This window comes from Crocuta crocuta, unplaced genomic scaffold (genome assembly GCF_008692635.1).
Source record: "Crocuta crocuta isolate KB4526 unplaced genomic scaffold, BGI_CrCroc_1.0 scaffold165, whole genome shotgun sequence".
Lineage (NCBI taxonomy): Eukaryota > Metazoa > Chordata > Mammalia > Carnivora > Hyaenidae > Crocuta > Crocuta crocuta.
The window spans coordinates 4475322-4496145 of NW_027530502.1; the positions used below are offsets into that span (position 1 = coordinate 4475322).

Here is a 20824-nt window from a genome sequence, read left to right on the forward strand (position 1 = left end):
TCCATGCTATCCTGGGGTCAGGCACAAGTTTGGATTCTAACAGAGCTTACCCTATTTGTTTCCGATAGGCCTTCTCTCTCTCTCTGGTTGATTAAGAGCACAAAGTTACTATATTCAGTGGCATGTAGAAATATAATGGTACTTTTCAAATAACTGTAGGAGATTCAAGCCTTGTTTTGCCTTAATAACCTTGCCAAATAATGTTGAAAAATCATTTTCTGAACCATCCCTGTTTTTTGTCTCTTTTAAGTTATTATGGAAGATAGGAAGTTTCAACCTAATTAATTACATAGGAACATGTAGAAGAAAATTCTCTGAAGGATCATTCCAAACACATAATTAGAATATTTGACCATTTTGTTAATCTTTGGCTTTTCTGGAATGTAGTCTTGTATCTTTGCTTATGGTTTTTAAGAAGATGAAGAAATACTTCTGACAAAGGAAGATATGTAAGTAAGGATGTAGGAATCATATAAGTAAAAAATAGTAGTATTAATTTTGGGACTTTAGCTATTTGGAAAAAAAAGTCTTTTTAAAACTTGAATCAAAAGTAAACATGATGGGGAATGAAAAAATCAAACCAAATCTAGAGGTTGTTAATGACATAACTAGTGTGCTTGAGTGTTATCAGGTATTCTTGAGCAAATTCCAATAGAGGCCGTGTGTCAAACTTTATATTCTTTCTTCAGGAAAAATAGTTATTTCTCTAATTTATAAAAATTGCTTGCACATTTAATGTTTGTATTATAAGGATAACTATGCTCGATTAAACAATTATTTTGTATAATGTATGGAATATCCATTGTCTTATTTACTCCTCACAATGTTTTGTAAGATAGTTTCTATTATTATCATCTCCATTTGACTAGGAATCTTGGTGTGCGGCGAGTTTTAGCCACTTGTCCAAGTTTGTACAGTTGGTTAGTGCCAAAGCTTTTTTTTTGGCTCACATCTCTCTGGTTTGAAGCCATTCTTTTTCTGACCATTACACAATACTTCTTCCACAGTATAAGGCCTGCCTTGGAAAGGCTTGGTCCTTGTTGAATATTCCAGATGGTTCTCACATATGCTCTGGCTTGTTGTAATCATGACTCAAACAGAAGCAAACATATTATTTCATTATAAGGAAACACACCAATTACTTTGAAGTGCCTTCCCAAAGAAGATATATGCAGCTCATTTCCAAATGTATGTTAATAACTCTATTAAATGTTTAGCTTTAAGATTTATATCAAAATCTTGGAGATAGTTGAAAAATCCTTCATTTTTTATGCTGGAATAAAAGAAAAAACTCCCTTTTAAGTATCTGCAATCTTTGAGAAGGACAGTTCTGGACAGTTAATATTTTACTCCAGCAGGCCTAAATGTATCTTGTCAGCGTTTCTCAAGCAGTTTCAAGGCTACTGGTCACATGTAGCATTTAATTTCCTCCAGCTGGAGTTGAAAGCCATTGACCACTCACCTACTTTGAGAGATGACAGGCCGCCTGTGCTTGCTTGCTTTAAGGTGGTGACGTTAGGCCAGAGCACAATAGTTAGGTGCCATCTAGCAAGGTTTGAGAGCTGAGTTTGTTTGATGTGTCCTCTGAAGTGCTGTAATTTAAATAGCCAGCCAAGTGTTGTGACTCCTCACCGCTCTCCCAGCAATATCTTCACCCCTGCCTCCATCTTTAAACGTTATCTTCAGCACCTTCTCCGAGAGCAGCTATCATAGTCTTGCAATAGAGCTGCCTGGCATTTGTAGGGATCTCACTATGTTCTAGTTTGTGAGCATTTTACATAAATGCCATGATGGACACATGTCAAGTTCGGATTTTGCCATGAACCTCATTGTATTAGTTTGCTGGGGCTGCCAAAACAAAGTACCACAGATGAGTGGCTTAAACGACAAAAACTTGTATTTTCACAGTTCTGGAAGATAAAAGTCTAAGACCAAGGTGTCGGCAGAGTTAGTGGTTCTGTCGGGAAGAACCTGTTCCCTGTTGTCTCCCAGCCTCTGCAGTGTGCTGGCAGTCTTTGCCACCTTGTGGATGCATCACCTCAGTTTCTGCCTTCACATTTGCATGATGTTCTGTGTGTGTGTGCGTGCGTGCGTGCGTGTGTGTATCCAGATTTTCCCTTTTTATAAGGACAGAGGTCATATTGCATAGGACCCATCCTAATGACTTCATTGTAACTCGATTACCTCTGTAAAGACCTGGTTTCCAAAGAACCTATGTCACATTCTGGGCTATTAGAGATTAGAACTCCAATATATCTTTTTTGGAGGACATAATTCAATCCATAACATTAGTACATTTCAAACCTCACTAATTTGACACTACATTCATGACTCTGTGTGTGTGTGTGTGTGTGTGTGTGTGTTTGTGTTTTACTACTTATGGTATATAGCAAGTTATCTTTTATTTCGTAGTTCTTCTTTAAGTAATGCAATCAAAAGATATTCTCCTCTCCACCCCCAAAAGGTTTGTGTACTTGTTGACTTAGATGGACTTGGTGTTAATCATAATTTTGAAAATTTAGAAGGAATAGAGAGGCTTTTTATTACCTCGAATTGTCTTGTGTTTCTTATTCATGGGGAGAACTTGGCCAAGATTTTATACTGTGTAGCCCTCTTGGTAAAGAGCTTGGTTCTAAAGAATGTGACTGGTACTGCAGTGTCAACACACAACACTCACAAAGAAGCTTTTTAACTTTTTAATAAAAGCTTTGGACTTCCCACATTTTCATATTTGAGTAGAGATTGTTTTTTAAATCAGTGTTCTTCCTCTTGAAGATGCTTTCTGTGTGTGTGTGTGTTTTGTGTGCGTGTGCGCGCGCACTCATATTTGGGGAAGGGAGGCATTTTATCATCACTTTGATATTAATCTCTGTCCTGGTTTTGTTTCATGTTCTCTCTTTTAAATCCCTGTAACATTTAATATAAGATTAAAGAAATTATGCATTGTATAATACTTGGCATTTAAAAATGTATTTAATTTAGTACCTCAAAATCATCTTTTTAACTTTTAGGGACCTTCGCAGGATTTTTAAAAATGTTTATATATTTATTTATTCTTTGTTTTTTTATTAAAAACTTTTTTACATTTATTTATTATTGAGAGAGAGACAGAGCACGAACAGGCGAGGGGCAGAGAGAGAAATAGACAGAATCGGAAGCAGGCTCCAGGTTCTGAGCAAGCTGTCAGCACAGAGCCCGATGTGGGGCCTCAACCCATGAACTGTGAGATCATGACCTGAGCTGAAGTAGGATGCTCAATCGACTGAGCCACTCAGGTGCCCCTATTTATTTATTTTTGAGAGAGGGAGCGCATGCTCATGCACTTGAGCATGAGCAGGGGAGGGGCAGAAGGCGAGGGAGGCAGAATCCCGAGCTACCTCCACACCATTGATGCGGANATCGGAAGCAGGCTGCAGGTTCTGAGCAAGCTGTCAGCACAGAGCCCGATGTGGGGCCTCAACCCATGAACTGTGAGATCATGACCTGAGCTGAAGTAGGATGCTCAATCGACTGAGCCACTCAGGTGCCCCTATTTATTTATTTTTGAGAGAGGGAGCGCATGCTCATGCACTTGAGCATGAGCAGGGGAGGGGCAGAAGGCGAGGGAGGCAGAATCCCGAGCTACCTCCACACCATTGATGCGGAGCCTGATGCTGGGCTCAAGGTCATGAGTTGTGAGATCATGACCTGAGCCTTAACCAAGAGTCAGATCTCAACTGACTGAACCTTTTAGGTGCCCCATCCCAGGGACTCTTGTATATTAAGAGAATTGTTAAGGTTCTTTCGAGCTTATTCAACTAATGATGAGTGTTTATTATATTGTTTTTATACTATAAGTGAAGAAAAGATGAATCACATGTGGATTCTGACCTTAGGGGACATCACAGTCTTGAAGGCACATGGTCCATATATCTAACGCTATAGAAGTTAGCATGTAGTGTATTTGATATGAGCTAGAATTACAGTAACAAAAGGTCCAGGTAAAATGGTATGGGGTTTTCAAAAGGAAGAAAGAGAGGATGATGTTGACTAAAGGATTTAAAATATGTACTCTCCAGGGATGACTGATCAAATTCACAGTTTCATGTGTTTTAATTTTTTTTTTAATTTTTACAAAAGTTTTAATTTTAATCCCAGTTAGTTACTATACAGTGTTATGTTCTTTTCAGGCATACAGTATAGTAATTCACCACTCCCATACATCACCCAGCGCTCATGCAGACAAGTGCACTCCTTTAATCCCCATCACCTGTTTAACCCATCCCCCCAGCCACTTACCCTCTGGTAACCATCATTTGTTCTATATAATTAAGAGTCTGTTTCTTGATTTCTCTCTTTCTCTCACTCTCTCTTATTTTTTTCCTTTGCTCATTTGTTTCTTAAATTCCACATATGAGTGAAATCATATGGTATTTGTCTTTCTCTGACATACTATGCACAAAAAAGTGCATAAAATCTTGCCATTTGCATCAACATGGATGGAGCTGCAGGGGATAACGCTAAGCCTCATTGCTTTTAAATCAAGCTTCCCTCATCACTGTGTGTATTCATAGGCATCCTTGGGACACTTGTCTTTTGGGCTGTGGTACCCAAGTGAATATAGTGAGATTTTCACCCTTTGTTATCAGATTCTCCCCTAAATTCATTAAAGAATGGGCACCTTAAAGTAAAAGCAAACTGATTCATTTGGATTATTGTGCAGACTTTGATTAAGTAAAAAGTGTTATGTTTAAGTGTTGAAATGGAATCTCTTTTAAGTTTGTTTATTTATTTTGAGAGAGAGAGAGAGAGAGAGAATCCCAAGCAGGCTGTCTGCACGGAATCCTGTGCAAGGCTCTATCCTGAGATCACGACCTGAGCTGAAATCAAGAGTCTGAGTCACCCACGAGCCCTAAAGTGGAATTGGTTTTAAGCCATGTAATTGGCCAGGGTTGATGGGTCATTTATTTGTAAGCCCCCATAAGTGCCTGGGTGATGTAGATAAGAGCTGTGACCACAGCACCTCAGACTTGAGATGTGATGGGGACTTCGTGCTCCTCAGTGAATTGGGATCTGCAGAGTACACCCAAGTCTCTCTTGGACAGTTGAGCTCCTGACCCTCCCTAGCTTTCTGCACCCATCACAAGTGCTGAGAAGTTATGAACCTTTCCTTTTGCCTACAACAGAGTCCTCTCCTTTCCTTCCTACTTATCTAGGGAGGATGTAAGGTTTTTTATTTTCCCATACTTTGTGTCACTTAGAGAAGGAAAAGCCTGGTCTTTGTTCCATCTCTGGAGTGAGAATATTGGACTTATTTAGACCAAGTCAGCCCACAGATGGTTCTGATTTCTGGTCATTTTTTTTTCCTGCTTATCTTCAGTTTCTGTTGAGGTGATGGTACCAAAGCCTTACTCCTGTGGGAGCCCGCTAAGCAGAGAAGCCTGCCCACACTGGTTTGTGCCAGCCGTAAATTGTTATCTCAGAGGTCAATAAGAACAATGGAGGAATTTGCTCACTTTATGTAACATGAGATTTATGTGATTGAAAGTGCCAATCTTCTTTTAGCATTTCATTCTGCCAATTTGTGCTGAATAATTGAACTTGAATGAAACGACCTCATAAATTGAGAGACTATGCCAAACCAAGACTGAACTATACTAAACACATTTCAAAGAGCTCTTCAAAGCCCCAGGAGAAATAGGGGGAAGAAATGCTGTTAATTAAAACAAGCAGCAGCAAGAAGAAAGGCTGTGGCAGCTAACCACCTTTTCAGAATATGTGAGATTAAAGAGGTGGCTCTTACTGCTTGCCCTGAAGGTCAACTCTATTGAAACACTATCAGGAGGAGCCTGAAGAATTCTAAAAATCAGAAATCCCCAGATGGAAAACACTGAACTCCCAGTTCACTGAAGTTTCCATCTTAAGTGTTGACACCTGGACTGTCATGCTGATTTCTAGCATCCTGAGAGGCTGCCTACCCACAAATGGGAACTCTGTACAAAAAAGGCAAATCTGATTACATTTTATGAGCTCTGCAGCAGGATGCTCCTGAGGCCCAGTCTCTGTTTCTCATTAGGCCTGCTCTGATTTTCTTTTAGACTTTGGGTCCACAGGCCAAAGCTTATTATCACCATTTGCATTAAAGATTGAGCCTGTGTCCACACTATTAATTACAGGGTATGAAAATGGCATCATAGTATGTCAGTGTTAGCTTTGTAATTTAAGGCACAAAATACAGCCTTACAGTGTACACATGGCAAGAGAAACTGGATCAAAAAGAAAAAAGCTAAGGGAGTAAATGAGTTTACTTCTTATACCTTTCTGATCCAGGGTTCCTTGTGTCTAGGTGAAAGTTGAAAAAGTAGAATTCTTATCTTTACCTAAGCCAAAGAGGATACTAGCCCACCCACCACATCTATTAATTAAAAAAAAAAAACACCTTAAGTCTCTTCAGATTGCAGATTCAACCTTGACTTCCTTTAGAGGAAGAAGACAAAGCGTTGGAGTCTGGTTCATTGGTACAGCTGGTTTCATTTAGTTTGCAGCAGATAAGCAACACCTAATCTTTTTGACAAAAGTGACAATGGGGATATTGTTTAGGCAAGAAGCATGATTTCAATTACTAGACTATACTGTATAGGAATAACTTTCCTATTAGACAATGTTAAAATATATTGGTGTCTGTTAGCCATTTTTATTATCAGAGTTCTTTGTTTGATTAGGAGATCCTCAAAAGAAGCTGTCATATTTGCTGTCTTCAGAATTGTGGTCATATATCAGATATGCCCAGCTAGTGAAAATGGAGGCATTTTTTTGGGTAGTGGAGGAATTTTTTAAAAAGTTAGCATGGAATATCCAATTATTGTAATGCCTGGGCTTCTTGGATATCTCCCCATGGTTCAGTTTAAGTGGTTTCTGAGGAAGACCAGGGAAAGGATACAACAGTAAGATTGGTTTCAGTTTAAAGCTTACCCATATCTCTGAATTACTTCATTATTATTGTGATTCTTTTAGTTTCAACCAGGATGCTGGGGAAGTAGCATCTTTCTATTCTAAATCAGTGGTTCCCAACTGGTTCTTGATTTTGCTCCCCAGGAGACATTTGATAATATCTGGAAATATTTTTGGTTTTCACAACTGAGGGAGTGCTGGTGATGTTACTGGCATCCAGAGATGGGGGATGCTGTGAAACATCCTACAAATGAATAGCACAGTCTCTCACAACAAAGAATTATTCGGCTCAAAACGTCAATAGTGACAAGGTCTAAAAGCCCAGGCCTTCCTTCCTTCTTTCCTTTCTTCTCTTCTTCTTCTTTCCTCCCTCTTTCCTCCATCCTTCCTCCTTTCCTTTTCCCTTCCTTCCTTCCTTCCTTCCTTCCTTCCTTCCTTTCTTTCTTTCTTTCTTTCTTTCTTTCTTTCTTTCTTTCTTTCTTTCTTTCTCCTCTCTCTCTCTCATATCCTTCCTTCCTCCCCCCTGTTTCTTCCTCTTTCTCCCTCCCTCCCTCCCTCTCTCCCTTCCTTCCTTCCTTCCCTCCTTCCTTCCTTCCTACAGTGCCTAGTTAAAAGAGCTTCTACCTTTAGAGACATTACCAAAACCCCAGTGTATTCTGTGTCCTGGGCTAGGCAATGAACATGTAATGGGGAGCAAAACTAAATTCTTCTTTTCATGCTGTCTGTCATCTAGTGGGGGAGAAAAAACTAATTAAGCCGGCAGACACATCTGTAATTTAAATTGCATAAAAGAGAGCTATGAGAAAGAATTAAGATAGAGAATGTTGGGTAATATATATTTGCATGAGAAGGAGGGGTGAGCAATAAGCCTGCTTTATATGGATAGACAGTAGCAGCCTTGCTGAGGAGGGGACATTTACTATTAGATCTGAAGAAGATGTGACCAAGCAGGTAAAGTATAGGGACAAGAGTTCTTCAGGCCAGACCCCAAGGAAAGCTTGGTGTGTTGTACAGACTCAGAGAGCCTCTTGCGACATGGGGGCGTTCATGGGAGATTGGTATGAATTGAATTTTGAGAAATCTGCAAGGCCTTATGGATCAGGTTAGCAACATTCTGTTTATATATTACTGCAAAATGAATCACCCCAAAACTTAGAGACTTAAAACAACAGCTATCATTTATTTTGCTCATGAATTTGCAATTGGAGAAGGGTGGGAAAAGTTTGTGTCTTCTTCACGTGTTATCATTTTGTGCAGCTTGACTGAGATGTGACGGATCCGGTGCCAGTATGGCTTACATGGCTGGCAAGTTGGTGCTGGCTCTTCACATGGGTTGGGCTTTCTTAGAGTTCTCTGGGTTTTCTGAGTGAGCATCCCAAAACATAGTAAGTGAGACTTTTGGCTTCAGCTCCAACATATAAAAGCTTGGAGGCTGATGCTCCCATCTTTACAAGGAGATAAAACTGGACGAGCTGAACATCAGCAACTTTAGTTCAGTTCATCAGAGAATGGAGGCCACAGGGCAAACCATGGTACTAAACTCTGGAGAGACAGACATATCCAGGTAGACATAGCCCAGATCTTCTCACTGGGAGCTGCTGGCTCCATAAATCGGGAAGGATACTTAATTGGTAATTGTTATGAGTTGCTGGAGACAGGGTGTGGTCTATAATGAGAGTGAAAACTCCTGGGGAAGGGAGTATTTCTCACTCAGATTCTTTCCAGCCTTTCTGCCTCACATAAGTGGGGAAACGATGGTCAGTAATGGTGAGGGCCTCAGGGAAATAGATTGGGAACACTGCTGTCAGGGAAGGGGTTGAAAGGGAAAAAAAGATATGCTACTCTACTGAAGAAGCTCTTGTGAAGGTCACATCCCACAATGCAGGCTCACTAAAAGAAATCAGACTCATTCTGAACATTTGAGAATGTTCACACGCCCTCATACCTTACCACACTGCCAACAGGATTCCAGCCTAATAACAGTAGGTTATAGCTGAAAGAGTTGCAGGACACAGACTCCCCATGAGGAGGAGTACTAATGGCTTCTCAAGTCAGGAGGAGTGAAAAACAGCAACACAGAATAATTTGAAGCCTCTGGTACCTGTTGTTACAATAAACAGTAAACACAGCATAACTCTTAGCTGAATTAACATAAACCCTCATGTTTGGCTTTCAACAAGAAATTATAGAGCATTCCAAAAGATTAGAAAAAAAACACAGCCTGGAAAGACAACACAGTCATCACAGCCAGCCTCAGATTTGGCACAGATGTTTGAATTATCAGAGAGGGGATTTAAAATAAGTGATTAATATATTAAGGGCTCAAATGGAAAACGTATACAAAATGAAAGAAAAGATGGGTAATGTAAACAGAAATGAGAAAGAATCAAAGAATCAAAAGAAAAGAGAATTTAAAAAAAACCACTGTAACAGAAATGAAAGATGCTTTTTGTGTACTCAGTAGATGCAATACAGCTGAAGAAAGAGTCAAAGAACTTGAATACAGGTCAGTAAAAACCTCCCCAACTGAAATGCAAAAAACAAGAAAAAGAAAAACAGCACACTTGAGAGGCGCCTGGGTGGCTCAGTTGGTTAAAGCATTTGACTTTTGATTTCAGCTCAGATCATGATCTCATGGTTTGTTGGAAGGAACCCTGTGGAGGGCTCTGTGCTGATAGCGTGGAGCCTGCTTGGGATTCTTCCTCTTCCTCTCTCTGGCCCTCCCCCACTTACTCTTTCTCTAAAAATAAATAAATTTAAAAAAGAAAACACAGAACATCTGAGAACTGTGGGATAATATAAAAAAGTGTAACACATGCATAATTATAATACCAGCAGAAGAATCAAGCAGATGTATTTGAGGTAAAAATAGCAGGAGACTGCAAAATTTATGACAGACACTAAATCACAGACCCATGAAATTTAGAGCACATAAAGTATATACTTATACATAAGCACAACTGAAAAACAAGAATAAAACCCCCTTACACCTAGCTATATCCTGTTCAAGCTGCAGAGAGACAGAGACAAGAGAAGATCTTGAATGAAGCTAGAAGAAAAAATACTTCACCTACAGAGGAACAAAGTAAGCATGACACCAGACTTCTCATCAGAAACCATGAAATCAAGAAGAGAATGGAGTGAAATACTTAGGAAAATAATTTTAAAAATCAGCAATTTAGAATTCTGTATCCAATAAGTACCCTTCAAAAATGAAGGAGAAATAGAAGTCTTCTTAGACAAATAAAAATGGAAGGGAATTCATTGACGGTAGACTTGTTTTTTGAGAAATTTTAGAATTACTTTAAGCAAAATGAAAATGATACAGGTTAGAAACTTGGATCTCTATAAAGAAGAGTGAGAAGGGATAAAAAAAAGTAAATCACAGTCTTTTATTCTCGTAGTAATTGAAGTATAAATGAAATGTGTATTTAAAGCAATAATAGTAACAATTTATCGCCCAATATGTAAGTGAAGTACCTGATACCCAATACCCATAAGTGGAATGAGTGACAGCAGTGTGACAAAGGGTGGTTGGTGGCAAGGAGAACACTCAGAAGTGTGGGCTACACACTGACAGTGTTATTTGAAACTGGACTTAGATTAGTTAGAAATGTACAATGTAAACTCCAGTCCAACCACTGTGAAGATTTTAAAAAATAACACTGATATGCTAAGAAGATAGAAAATAGAATCATATAAAATGCTCAGTTAAAATCAGAGGAGACAGAAAAAGAGCAAAAAAAAAATACAAATATAATAAATAAGTTACAAATAAGATAGATATTAACATACCTGTGTCCAAATCACTTAGGGTACAGTTGGTCTAAATACACCCATTAAAAGACAGAGATTGTCAGTATGGATAAAAAACAAGACCCAACTCTTATGTTGTTTACAGGAAACCTACCTTAAATATAAAGACTTGGATTAAAAGTAAATTGATAGATAAAAAAATATGCCATACTAACACTATTCGAAAGAAAGCTGGAGTAGTTATATTAATTTCAGACCGAGTAGATATTTGTGATGATTCAGAAGCCCATGAGGATAAAAAGGGGGCATCACAGAATGATAGAGGTATTAATTTCCAAAGAAGGCATAATAATTCTTAATGTGTGTCAAACTTTGTGAGGCCAAAAAGTGATAGAACTGAAAGGAGAAATGGACAAATCCACTTTAACTCCCTTCTGTCAGTAACTGATGGATCAAGCAGGCAAAAAGATCAGTGAGGAACAGATGACCTAAACAACACTACTGAGAAGCTGCCAACGTTTTAAGGCCTGCGGCTGGCACTGTGTCACTTTCACCTACTTTATTGATCGAGTGTTCTGAGAGACCAGATTCAAGGGTGGGAGACATAGACTATGCCTCTCAATGAGGAACATCAGAGAACGTGGGGGCTATGTTTTGATCCCTTACAATACAATTTGGGTGTGAGTTTAGTCTAGAATTACATCTTTGCTCGCACCTTGCACAGAGTTCTTTCAGTTATCTTTCTGACCACATATTCACTGGCACCTTTTTGGATTAACCTCACTAAATTTCAGATATATTCTTGAGAACAAGGGCGCAGTTTGGTGTTTAGGTGCCATGTGTACAGGGGGCCTTACGTCCTGATTTCCCTAGGACAATCCTGGTTTTTGCATATGTTATCTTTGTGTTGTTATTACTAGTGTTTCTTTTTATTGATTCAGTGTTTTTACTATTTAATGTCTCCATTTGGATGATTAAATATATGATCACCTTACTTATGTAGTACTTTATTCCTCTAGAGACTTGATAAAGCATTTTGCCAGAAAACATAATTTGTTTAAGGTAATTTATTATGGGATTCAACTGAGTATTTAGAAACATTAATTTCCATGAACCTCTGGGAGCTTTTTAAAATTTGTTTGTGATTGTCATTGAATCTCTAATGAAGGATTTGTCAATTAATTTAAAAAGTTTCATGGCTGGTTAATAACCTTCAGGTACAACACATTCTCTTCGACAGCTAGTTAAGGAGTCTAGGTGTCATGAGTTTTGTGAAACAGAAGCTTATCATTGTAAAATTCAGATGACCTACCCAGATCCCTTACTGCTCATAATATAGATGAAGCTCAGAGTAATTCAAGATAGTGGAAATGCTGGGAATTTGAAACAGGAATTAAAGAGTAAGCTGGGACTTGGGTGAAATCAAGCACTATTAGATCTCAAAGTGTCAATGAGTTTTAGTCAGATGCTTATAATTTATTCAGCATTGATGCATTAAAAAGGAGTATACTATACCATTGTAATAATAACATACTATACCATTTCTATAATAATAAGAGATGGCAAGTACTTGAAAGAAATTTAAAGATTTTAGGCATGAGACCTTTTTTTCATGCTTAATGGTTTGATTACTAAGCAAATATGTGCTCTCTTCTGGGATTCAAGTAAACAAACATACATTTCCCTGTATAAACAAATTTTTGCAAATTTGAAAAATAATTCTATCTCTGGTTCAAAATGGTCTCCTTGGGATTGCTGTATTTTTAACTGTCTCTCTTTTCAGGGATTTAAATCAATGATCCTACAGATCCACCAGCATTGCCTGAGCTGAGGGGAAATTGTAAAACACTAGGAACTTCCGGTGAATAGTTGAAAGCCCTGCTGTAACTCAAAAGAGAATAAGATAGAAGTCATTCGTTAATGGCCTGATGGGTGAGACAAGAGAGTCTCACAAGACAAGAGAGTCTGTACCAGCCAGCACAGGTACAGACAGACAAAAAAGCCCCTGAGGAAGTGGAAAAGCAACCAAAGACTTTTTTGTGTGTGTGATCAAACCCCTTAGGAGAAGGAAGAGGGAAATGGAGATACTGAAAAACTAAATAAATGTTATGAACGAGGCCTATTGGGGATCCCAAGGGAAGCTGAATTTGTAATGAGAAGGCAATGGGCTGGGTTAAACAAAGTGACAGTTATGTGAGATTTTGTTTTTGGTTTTGGTTTTGGTTTTGGTTTTATCATTGTTTGCTTTATGTCCCCGGGAAAGTTTTAGTGCTAAGCTCTGGAGAGTTGAGGGCACCTGGGACTGTGCCCAAAGTAAAGCATGGAGGATTATTAAATTAAAATAGAATGTATCTCATCTCTGAATGAAATAGAAGAGACGAAATAATAGAATGCAAATAGTTAGAGTTGCACAAAAGAGGAGCCAAAGAACATGAGAGGGATTGACTAGAGAGGTAGCCAGAAGACCAGCCAGATGGCAAGAAAGGCAGAGAGTTGCAGAAGAATATGGGTGATAATGTCAAATAGTCAGCCAGGTCCTGAAAAACTGAGTCTGAAAATAATCCACTAAATTTTCAATTAGGAAGGTTTTTCTTTGGTATGTGTAGGGGACCAGTGGGGATAGAGACCTAATTGCTTTGGATTGAAGAAGGGAAGAATGGAGGCTGAAATGCAGGGAGCAAGGGAGCAAAGGAAAAAAGAAGAAAGGACAGAAGTATTTTTTCTCATTTTAATTTTAAGCCAGATGGGAAAGAATTTGGTATGTATATAGGTTATGACCCAGGCATCAGTAAAAAGAGAGAGAGAAAATGACCAAGGAAAAACATGAAATGTATCTTTTCTTTCTTGCTTGCTTGCTTGCTTGCTTTCTCGCTTTCTCGGTTTCTGCCTTTCTTTTCGTGAGAGACTGCACATGCATACACAATGGGGATGAGGCGGGAGCAGAGGGAGGGAGAATCTTAAGCAGGCTCCATGCCCAGCTTGGAGCCCAACACAGAGGCTCCATCCTGACCCTGGGATCATGACCTGAGCCAAAATCAAGAATTGGCCTGCTTACGGGTCCAGGGTGGGCTCAGTTAAACAGCTAACTCTATTTCAGCTCAGGTCTAGATCTCACAGTTGGTGAGTTCAAGCCCCACATTGGGCTTTGCACTGGCTGTGTGGAGCCTGCCTGGGATTCTCTCTCTCCTCTCTATCTGCACCTCTCTCCAGCTCATGCTCTGTCTCTCTTAAAATAAATAAATAAATGTTTTTTTTTTTAAAGAAAAGTTGAATGCGTAACCAACTAAGTCACCCAGGTGCCCTGAAGTGTATTCTTGATGAAGAAATTTGAGGAACTGTATTTTCTCTGCCACTTGAACTTTTATTCCACTTGCCTTTGGTAACGAGTCTCCCTCTTTCATGTTTTACTAATACATAGACCTGAAGTTGTTGTTTTATAATTTTTTAAACATTTATCATTTTTGAGAGAGACAGAGAGAGAGACAGAGAGAGAGAGAGAGGAGTAGGGGCAGACAGAGAGGGAGACAGAATCCAAAGCAGACTCTAGGCGCTGAGCTGTCAGCACAGAGCTCGAGGTGGGGCTAAAACTCATGAGCCATGAGATCATGACCTGAGCCAAAGTCAGACATTTATAACAGAGCCACTCGGCTGCCCCTGAAATAGTTGTTTTTATTGCCAGTTTTATCTCATGGAGGACTTCGACTTATAAAAGTATTATTATTCTTAAGTATGTTTTCGGTTTTGTGTTTTTAAAAACTTTAAATACATCATGAGCTCTCTGTGTAGCACATGGATTTCTCTGCTTGGCTCCTTTCTCTTCATTGATACTAGTTGTGACTTTTTAATGACAGTATCTATTTTTGTGAATCTCTCTCTCTCTCTCTCTCAGTACTACCTTTCTTTTTGTAATGTAGGGTCATGAAATAAAGCTAATATGGAACAGTTGGCTAAGCTTCATCTTGTCAGCTATGAAAATAGGGCAAATAATAGAATTGATTTAATACAGCTGTGAAGACTATATATGAATGAATGCATTTGGAATGCTTAGAATATTGTCTCAAATATAAGTAAACATTAAAAAAAGAAATATTTAGATATATATATATTCAATTTACCCAATTTAAAGATATATTCCTTTTTTTTTTAACTTATTATAAAATCATATTATACTGGCTGAAGTCTTTATTTTCTGGGCTAGGATTTGTATATAAGGTGCTATTATGGAAGAGAATTCCTCAATTGGATGACTACTGATGATTTCCCATCTGCTACAGTTGGAGAAGAGTCATGACATTTGTATCCATTCCTCATTTTAGGTGAAAACTGAGTCAATGTCTAATTACTTTTCAGTATATATTGCCGCTGAAGTCAGAGACCTCATCCTCCAACACTCATTTTGAACTTGAAACATCCAAAACTTTCTGTTGATGTCTGAGAAAATTAACACACACAAAGGAGAAACATTTAGGAAAGCTGACTTTTGTGATTTCTTAGTTGTACAGATTATTCTATAAGTGAAAGCTTATGTAATCTGCCCTATCTGTAGCTGTTTACTGGTTTAGCCGTTGTTTGAAGTAGTTGACTTCATTCATTCATGCATGCAGTATTTGTTGAAACGAGACTCCACAAAAGCCATTTAGTAGGAGGAAAAGCCATTCAACATGTTTTCTCCCCAAAGTGACTAAATTACGTTGTCTCACTGAACAGAAGTTAGATTTCTTATTGAAAGCTAGATTTGGTGGCTAAGACTTAACATTATTGAATAGGTTTTTGTTTAAGACCTTGTCAGTTTTCCTTATTTTATGGCACTAAACCTGGCAAAAAGAATCCTCTTTAGAAAAAGGATGCTAATGTCTTGTTTGATGGTGATAAACACACATGTTATTGCTTGAAAAGTCCTGCAAGTAGCATAGGTGGACTGTGTATTTGGCTTTCTTTGTCTTTAGTAGGAGAGTTTGGGTCACGTACCTTTCTTCTGTGGTTCACACTATAATTATTGCTCCCCCACAGGGAATTTATGGGTAGGGTTTAGAAGTCTGACTTTCTGAAAATTCTGACACTGCCTTTTCTGGTTGTGTGATTGGGAACTGTGCCTCAGTTTCTTTATAAAGTGGAGATAACAGTAGTATCTGTCATGCAAATTTGTTATAGGGATTTAATGAGACAGTGTAAATGAAGTCCTTGGCCCAGGGCTTGTCCCACTATAGGTACTTTAATAAGAGTGATATTCAATACAAGTGCCATTTTTGCCTTAAAGACACCAAATGTTTTGATTTTAAACTTACTGGCTGTGTATAAGACCATTTGATTCCAAATCAGGCTAATTTGTACTCTGGCTCTGTTGCTAGGTTTTGGAAGTAAAACTAGCATAGATCCTATTAATTATACATAATTTTTATAAATGTCTTTCTTTATCTAATCAGCTCTTTAGTAGTATATAAATTAACACAAACCCTGATCCTCAACATGTGTAGGTAGATTGTTTTCAACTGTATGTTTAATTGAATCATTTTCTACTTTGACACCCTTCTTGCCTGTAAAGCATTTTAGTGCCACATTTATTTTTAGAATAGTTTTTTAGATGCAGTAACTCATGATGCCTAAGCATTGTTCTCCAGTTTCTCCAGTCCTTTTTGTCATAAAAGACTTCATTCAAACTAGATAAATTTGACTTTGCTTGATATTGTTTTAAAATTTCATCTTCGGGCACCTGGGTGGCTCAGTCGGTTAAGCTTCCAACTTTGGCTCAGGTCATGATCTCACGGTTCTTGGGTTCGAGCCCCGCGTCAGGCTCTGTCTGACAGCTCAGAGCCCGGAGCCTGCTTCAGATTCTGTGTCTCCCTCTCTCTCTGACCCTCCCCTGCTCACACTGTCTCTCTCTCTCTGTGCTCACACTGTCTCTCTCTCTCTCAGAAATAAATAAAATAAATAAATAAAATAAAAAATAAAAAAATAAAACACTAAAAAATAAAATTTCACCTTAAAGGAATTTAACAGTGACATATTTTCTATAATTATGACAGTAATACATTTTAATGGTGAAAATACAAATCATTCATAATCCCCTTGACTTGATATGTCTTAGTCATTTAACCAAGGTACTCTTTAAAAAAATTTTTTTTTAAATGTTTATTAGAGAGAGACAGAGACAGAGTGAGTGAGCAGGGGAGGGGCAGAGATTGAGAGAGAGAGGGGGAGACACAGAATTTGAAGCAGGCTTCAGGCTCTGAGCTGTTAGCACAGAGCCCAGTGCAGGGCTTGAACCCACAGACCATGAGATCATGAACTAAGCCGAAGTCCAATGCTTAACCAACTGAGCTACCCATGTTCCTCCCAAGTTACTCTCGATTATATTTGTTGGTTATCCATGGGCCTTTGCAGTCAAACCAAAAAAAGAAAATACTAGCTTGCTATGCTGGTTGTAACACAAACTGGATGGGTGTGTGTGTGTTTATTAAAATGGGTAGAAATAGACTGAACTCTGAATACCCCTGCCTTAATGGCTCTCCAGGGCTGTTTTAATTGTTTTATCCTGCTGTTCCAAACTTCACTTAATTTCATATGGCTANCCCTCCCCTGTCACACTGTCTCTCTCTCTCTGTGCTCACACTGTCTCTCTCTCTCTCAGAAATAAATAAAATAAATAAATAAAATAAAAAATAAAAAAATAAAACACTAAAAAATAAAATTTCACCTTAAAGGAATTTAACAGTGACATATTTTCTATAATTATGACAGTAATACATTTTAATGGTGAAAATACAAATCATTCATAATCCCCTTGACTTGATATGTCTTAGTCATTTAACCAAGGTACTCTTTAAAAAAATTTTTTTTTAAATGTTTATTAGAGAGAGACAGAGACAGAGTGAGTGAGCAGGGGAGGGGCAGAGATTGAGAGAGAGAGGGGGAGACACAGAATTTGAAGCAGGCTTCAGGCTCTGAGCTGTTAGCACAGAGCCCAGTGCAGGGCTTGAACCCACAGACCATAAGATCATGAACTAAGCCGAAGTCCGATGCTTAACCAACTGAGCTACCCATGTTCCTCCCAAGTTACTCTCGATTATATTTGTTGGTTATCCATGGGCCTTTGCAGTCAAACCAAAAAAAGAAAATACTAGCTTGCTATGCTGGTTGTAACACAAACTGGATGGGTGTGTGTGTGTTTATTAAAATGGGTAGAAATAGACTGAACTCTGAATACCCCTGCCTTAATGGCTCTCCAGGGCTGTTTTAATTGTTTTATCCTGCTGTTCCAAACTTCACTTAATTTCATATGGCTATGTTTGAATGGAAAATGTAAGATCTCTGTGGTTAACACTACTTGGCAATGAGTATTTGGGGATTCCGTAAAGCCTTGTGGTAAATCAGTAATGTGCTTTTTGTTGGATCTCATTTAACGTTTTTGGAGGTGCTTTTCTTCCTGAGAGTGGAAGCTCGACTTCTCTCATGCTGCTGAACATGTGTGGTGGAGAATGGCAGACATTTCTGACTCTGATAGAGAAATAGGAACATCATGGTTTAAACATATCTTTGAACTGGGAAGCTTGAAGCGCTCTAAGGTTGAACATCAGACTTTATCCTCTTCTTTAATCCCAGCTCATGTAATGACTCACTCTGATAGTGGTGCTGTAGTTAGACTTTTTAAAAAGAAAATTATGAATGAGTGGATTTGATTTTTTTATATTTAGATACAGTATGAAATATAGTATGTAAGCATAAGCTACAAAATAGTAAGTAATGCAAGATAGGAAAAGATGATATTATCATCAAAAAGTATATCCATTTCTTTTCTACTTTTTTGAAGCATTTTCTATGGGAAAAAAGCTTCTGAAGATTAAAATCTGTTTGAAGTGGCAACTTGACCTCAGAAGGAGAAAATTTGATTTCTCTAGAAATGTAAAATGCAGCCTTTTCAAAGACCACAGTAATATGTTTCCCCAGACAAGTGTGCTTGAAGGCGGGACTAGGGAAAAGCAGGGAAAAAGCCAACTATTTCTTTTTTATTTACCTTCACACCATCCCTTCATCCTTAGGTTTCAGTGTGTTTGAGCACACATGAGTGTTGCATGTTTAGGGAGATAAATTGGTGGGTGTTATGGAGACAAATTTGTAGGACTAATGGACACAGTAAGTTTTAAATCTCACTATATGTGAAAAATCAACTTCTAAAAACTCTTAATGAGCTACTTTTTAAATTTGTGTTCTTATGAAACCCTCCCATTTCACCAAATAAACATTTTCCTATCTAGTAATGTCAGCAGTATGTGTAACCAACTACTTTTACATCTGTTGGTGTCCTGGGCATCTTTTTTGTGCTTTGCACACTTTTTTCCCCCATATGTTGACAATTCTTCCACTCCTTGTCTTTGATTTCTTTACCTTCTTTTTTTTTTTTTAAACAACTTACCTTTGTTCATCTTGCATTTTAGTTGCTTGATACCATATTATTTCTTCTCTAGCTGGCAGTCTCCTCAAAGGGTGCATGCATGTGACTTTTTACTCTCTCCGAAATGGTTCTTTGTGTCTGGAGTTATTCCAGAAGAATATGGAAAATTGTAAAGTCCATTGCCCTAGGGCTCCGAAAGGTGAATGTATCAAAAGGGATGATTAGAGTCTCAAAACCAAACCAACACAGACCAGATCTCCACTATACAGTGCAGCTCAGTGAGGGAAGGAGAGGAAGCATTGGAAACCCAGGAAGGGGTAAGGTTTGAAGTTGACACATAGAAGACACCATTGGGGTAAAAAGTGGTAAGAACAGTGCAGTTACTCATCACCTGTTCTGTGTACATCACTGCTACCAAGGTGAATTAGCTCTCAGCATCAAAATGTAGAACAGATACAAGAGTGAGTTAAATTATCAAGTGTCTTGGGAAGTTTGATAGTACTATGGTTCTCTAAAGAGTTCTGATTTAAGACTTGATATGATTGTTGCACTGAATTTTAAAGAAATTGGGTGTTGTGACTGTCTCATCACTATCCATCATCCTTGAGGAGCTATGAAAAGCTGGAGAGGCAGTAGCATCCTGGAGATGTCCACATATTCATGGAAGATGATGGATTCTGTGAATCAGATCCAGGGGAAATGGTGTGACCTTGTCTCCACATCCCCTTCACCTTCGCCCTTCTCTAATGGAATATTTTCAGACAGATTATCATGTAGATAACTTCTGAGTAGTCAGAAAGCAAGATCGTGATTTTAGAGTTCTTAAAATTTGTGTTATCCTAAATAACTTTAATTCCTTTTCTGATCAGATTGTTAAGCTGATGGCACAGTAGCACACTGTAGATTATTGTATATTTGTTTTTCCAAATGTGTGGGTAAATGTGGCTGTTTCTGTACTGATAGGTAAGAGTGTGATAGGCACTTGAGGGCTGTGCTGTTGCTGGTGGTGGATTTAAAACAGGCTGGTTAAGGATACCTAAGAGTAGTAGGGTTTCTAGTGCCTCTTTTATATAATAAGAAGTTGACTTCTTTGTTCACACTGAGCCCAAATTGTTGCTAGATGCACATATTCTAGTACAGTCCAGTGGTAGAGGGAGATGGTCAGTGCAGTAGCCTGGGACAGAGGGAAAGGTAGGACTGGATGGATTGGAGAGATTGGAAGTGAAAAGAAGAGAGAGGAGAGGGAGAAAGAAAGAGGAAGAAAGAAGATAATTAATGAAGCCAGGTCCCCAGAAAGGTAGATGGGGTGAGGGTCAAGAGTGTGGTGTGGGCACTGCCTTGGATCTCATCCTGCTCAGTGTTTTCATTCCTATCTCAGATTAGGAGACAGAGAAGGCTGGGCAGCCAGTGTTCATCAAAAGCAGGATTGGAATTTAGAGCATACATGAGAGGCATGAGTTGCTGCTGACAAGTTGGAATTTTATCAGGGGTAAATCAGGATCCTGAAATGTTTAAAAAGTGAATTATGAGGCACAGGACAAGTTAGAAATGGTGTGATCGCAGGGTGCATGAAAACTCAGGGGTTTTAGTTGTTGGCAAGATTAATATGAGTTTACAGATTTTTGTGACTCTTCTAGTTTAAAACATGCTTAGACCAAAGTAACATGAGGCCGTTCAGTTTGTGCAACGAGGAAGCATACTACCCCACTCCACTCAGCACTTGGCAGACCACATCTCGCAGAGTGTACA

At 38.6% G+C, this 20824-nt stretch overlaps 1 protein-coding gene across 1 annotated transcript in view; it reads left to right on the top strand.

Annotated features, from left to right (window-relative positions):
- CDK14 (cyclin dependent kinase 14) overlaps positions 1-20824 on the top strand; it is a 563883-nt gene that overhangs the window by 142786 nt on the left and 400273 nt on the right. The window lies entirely within an intron of this gene.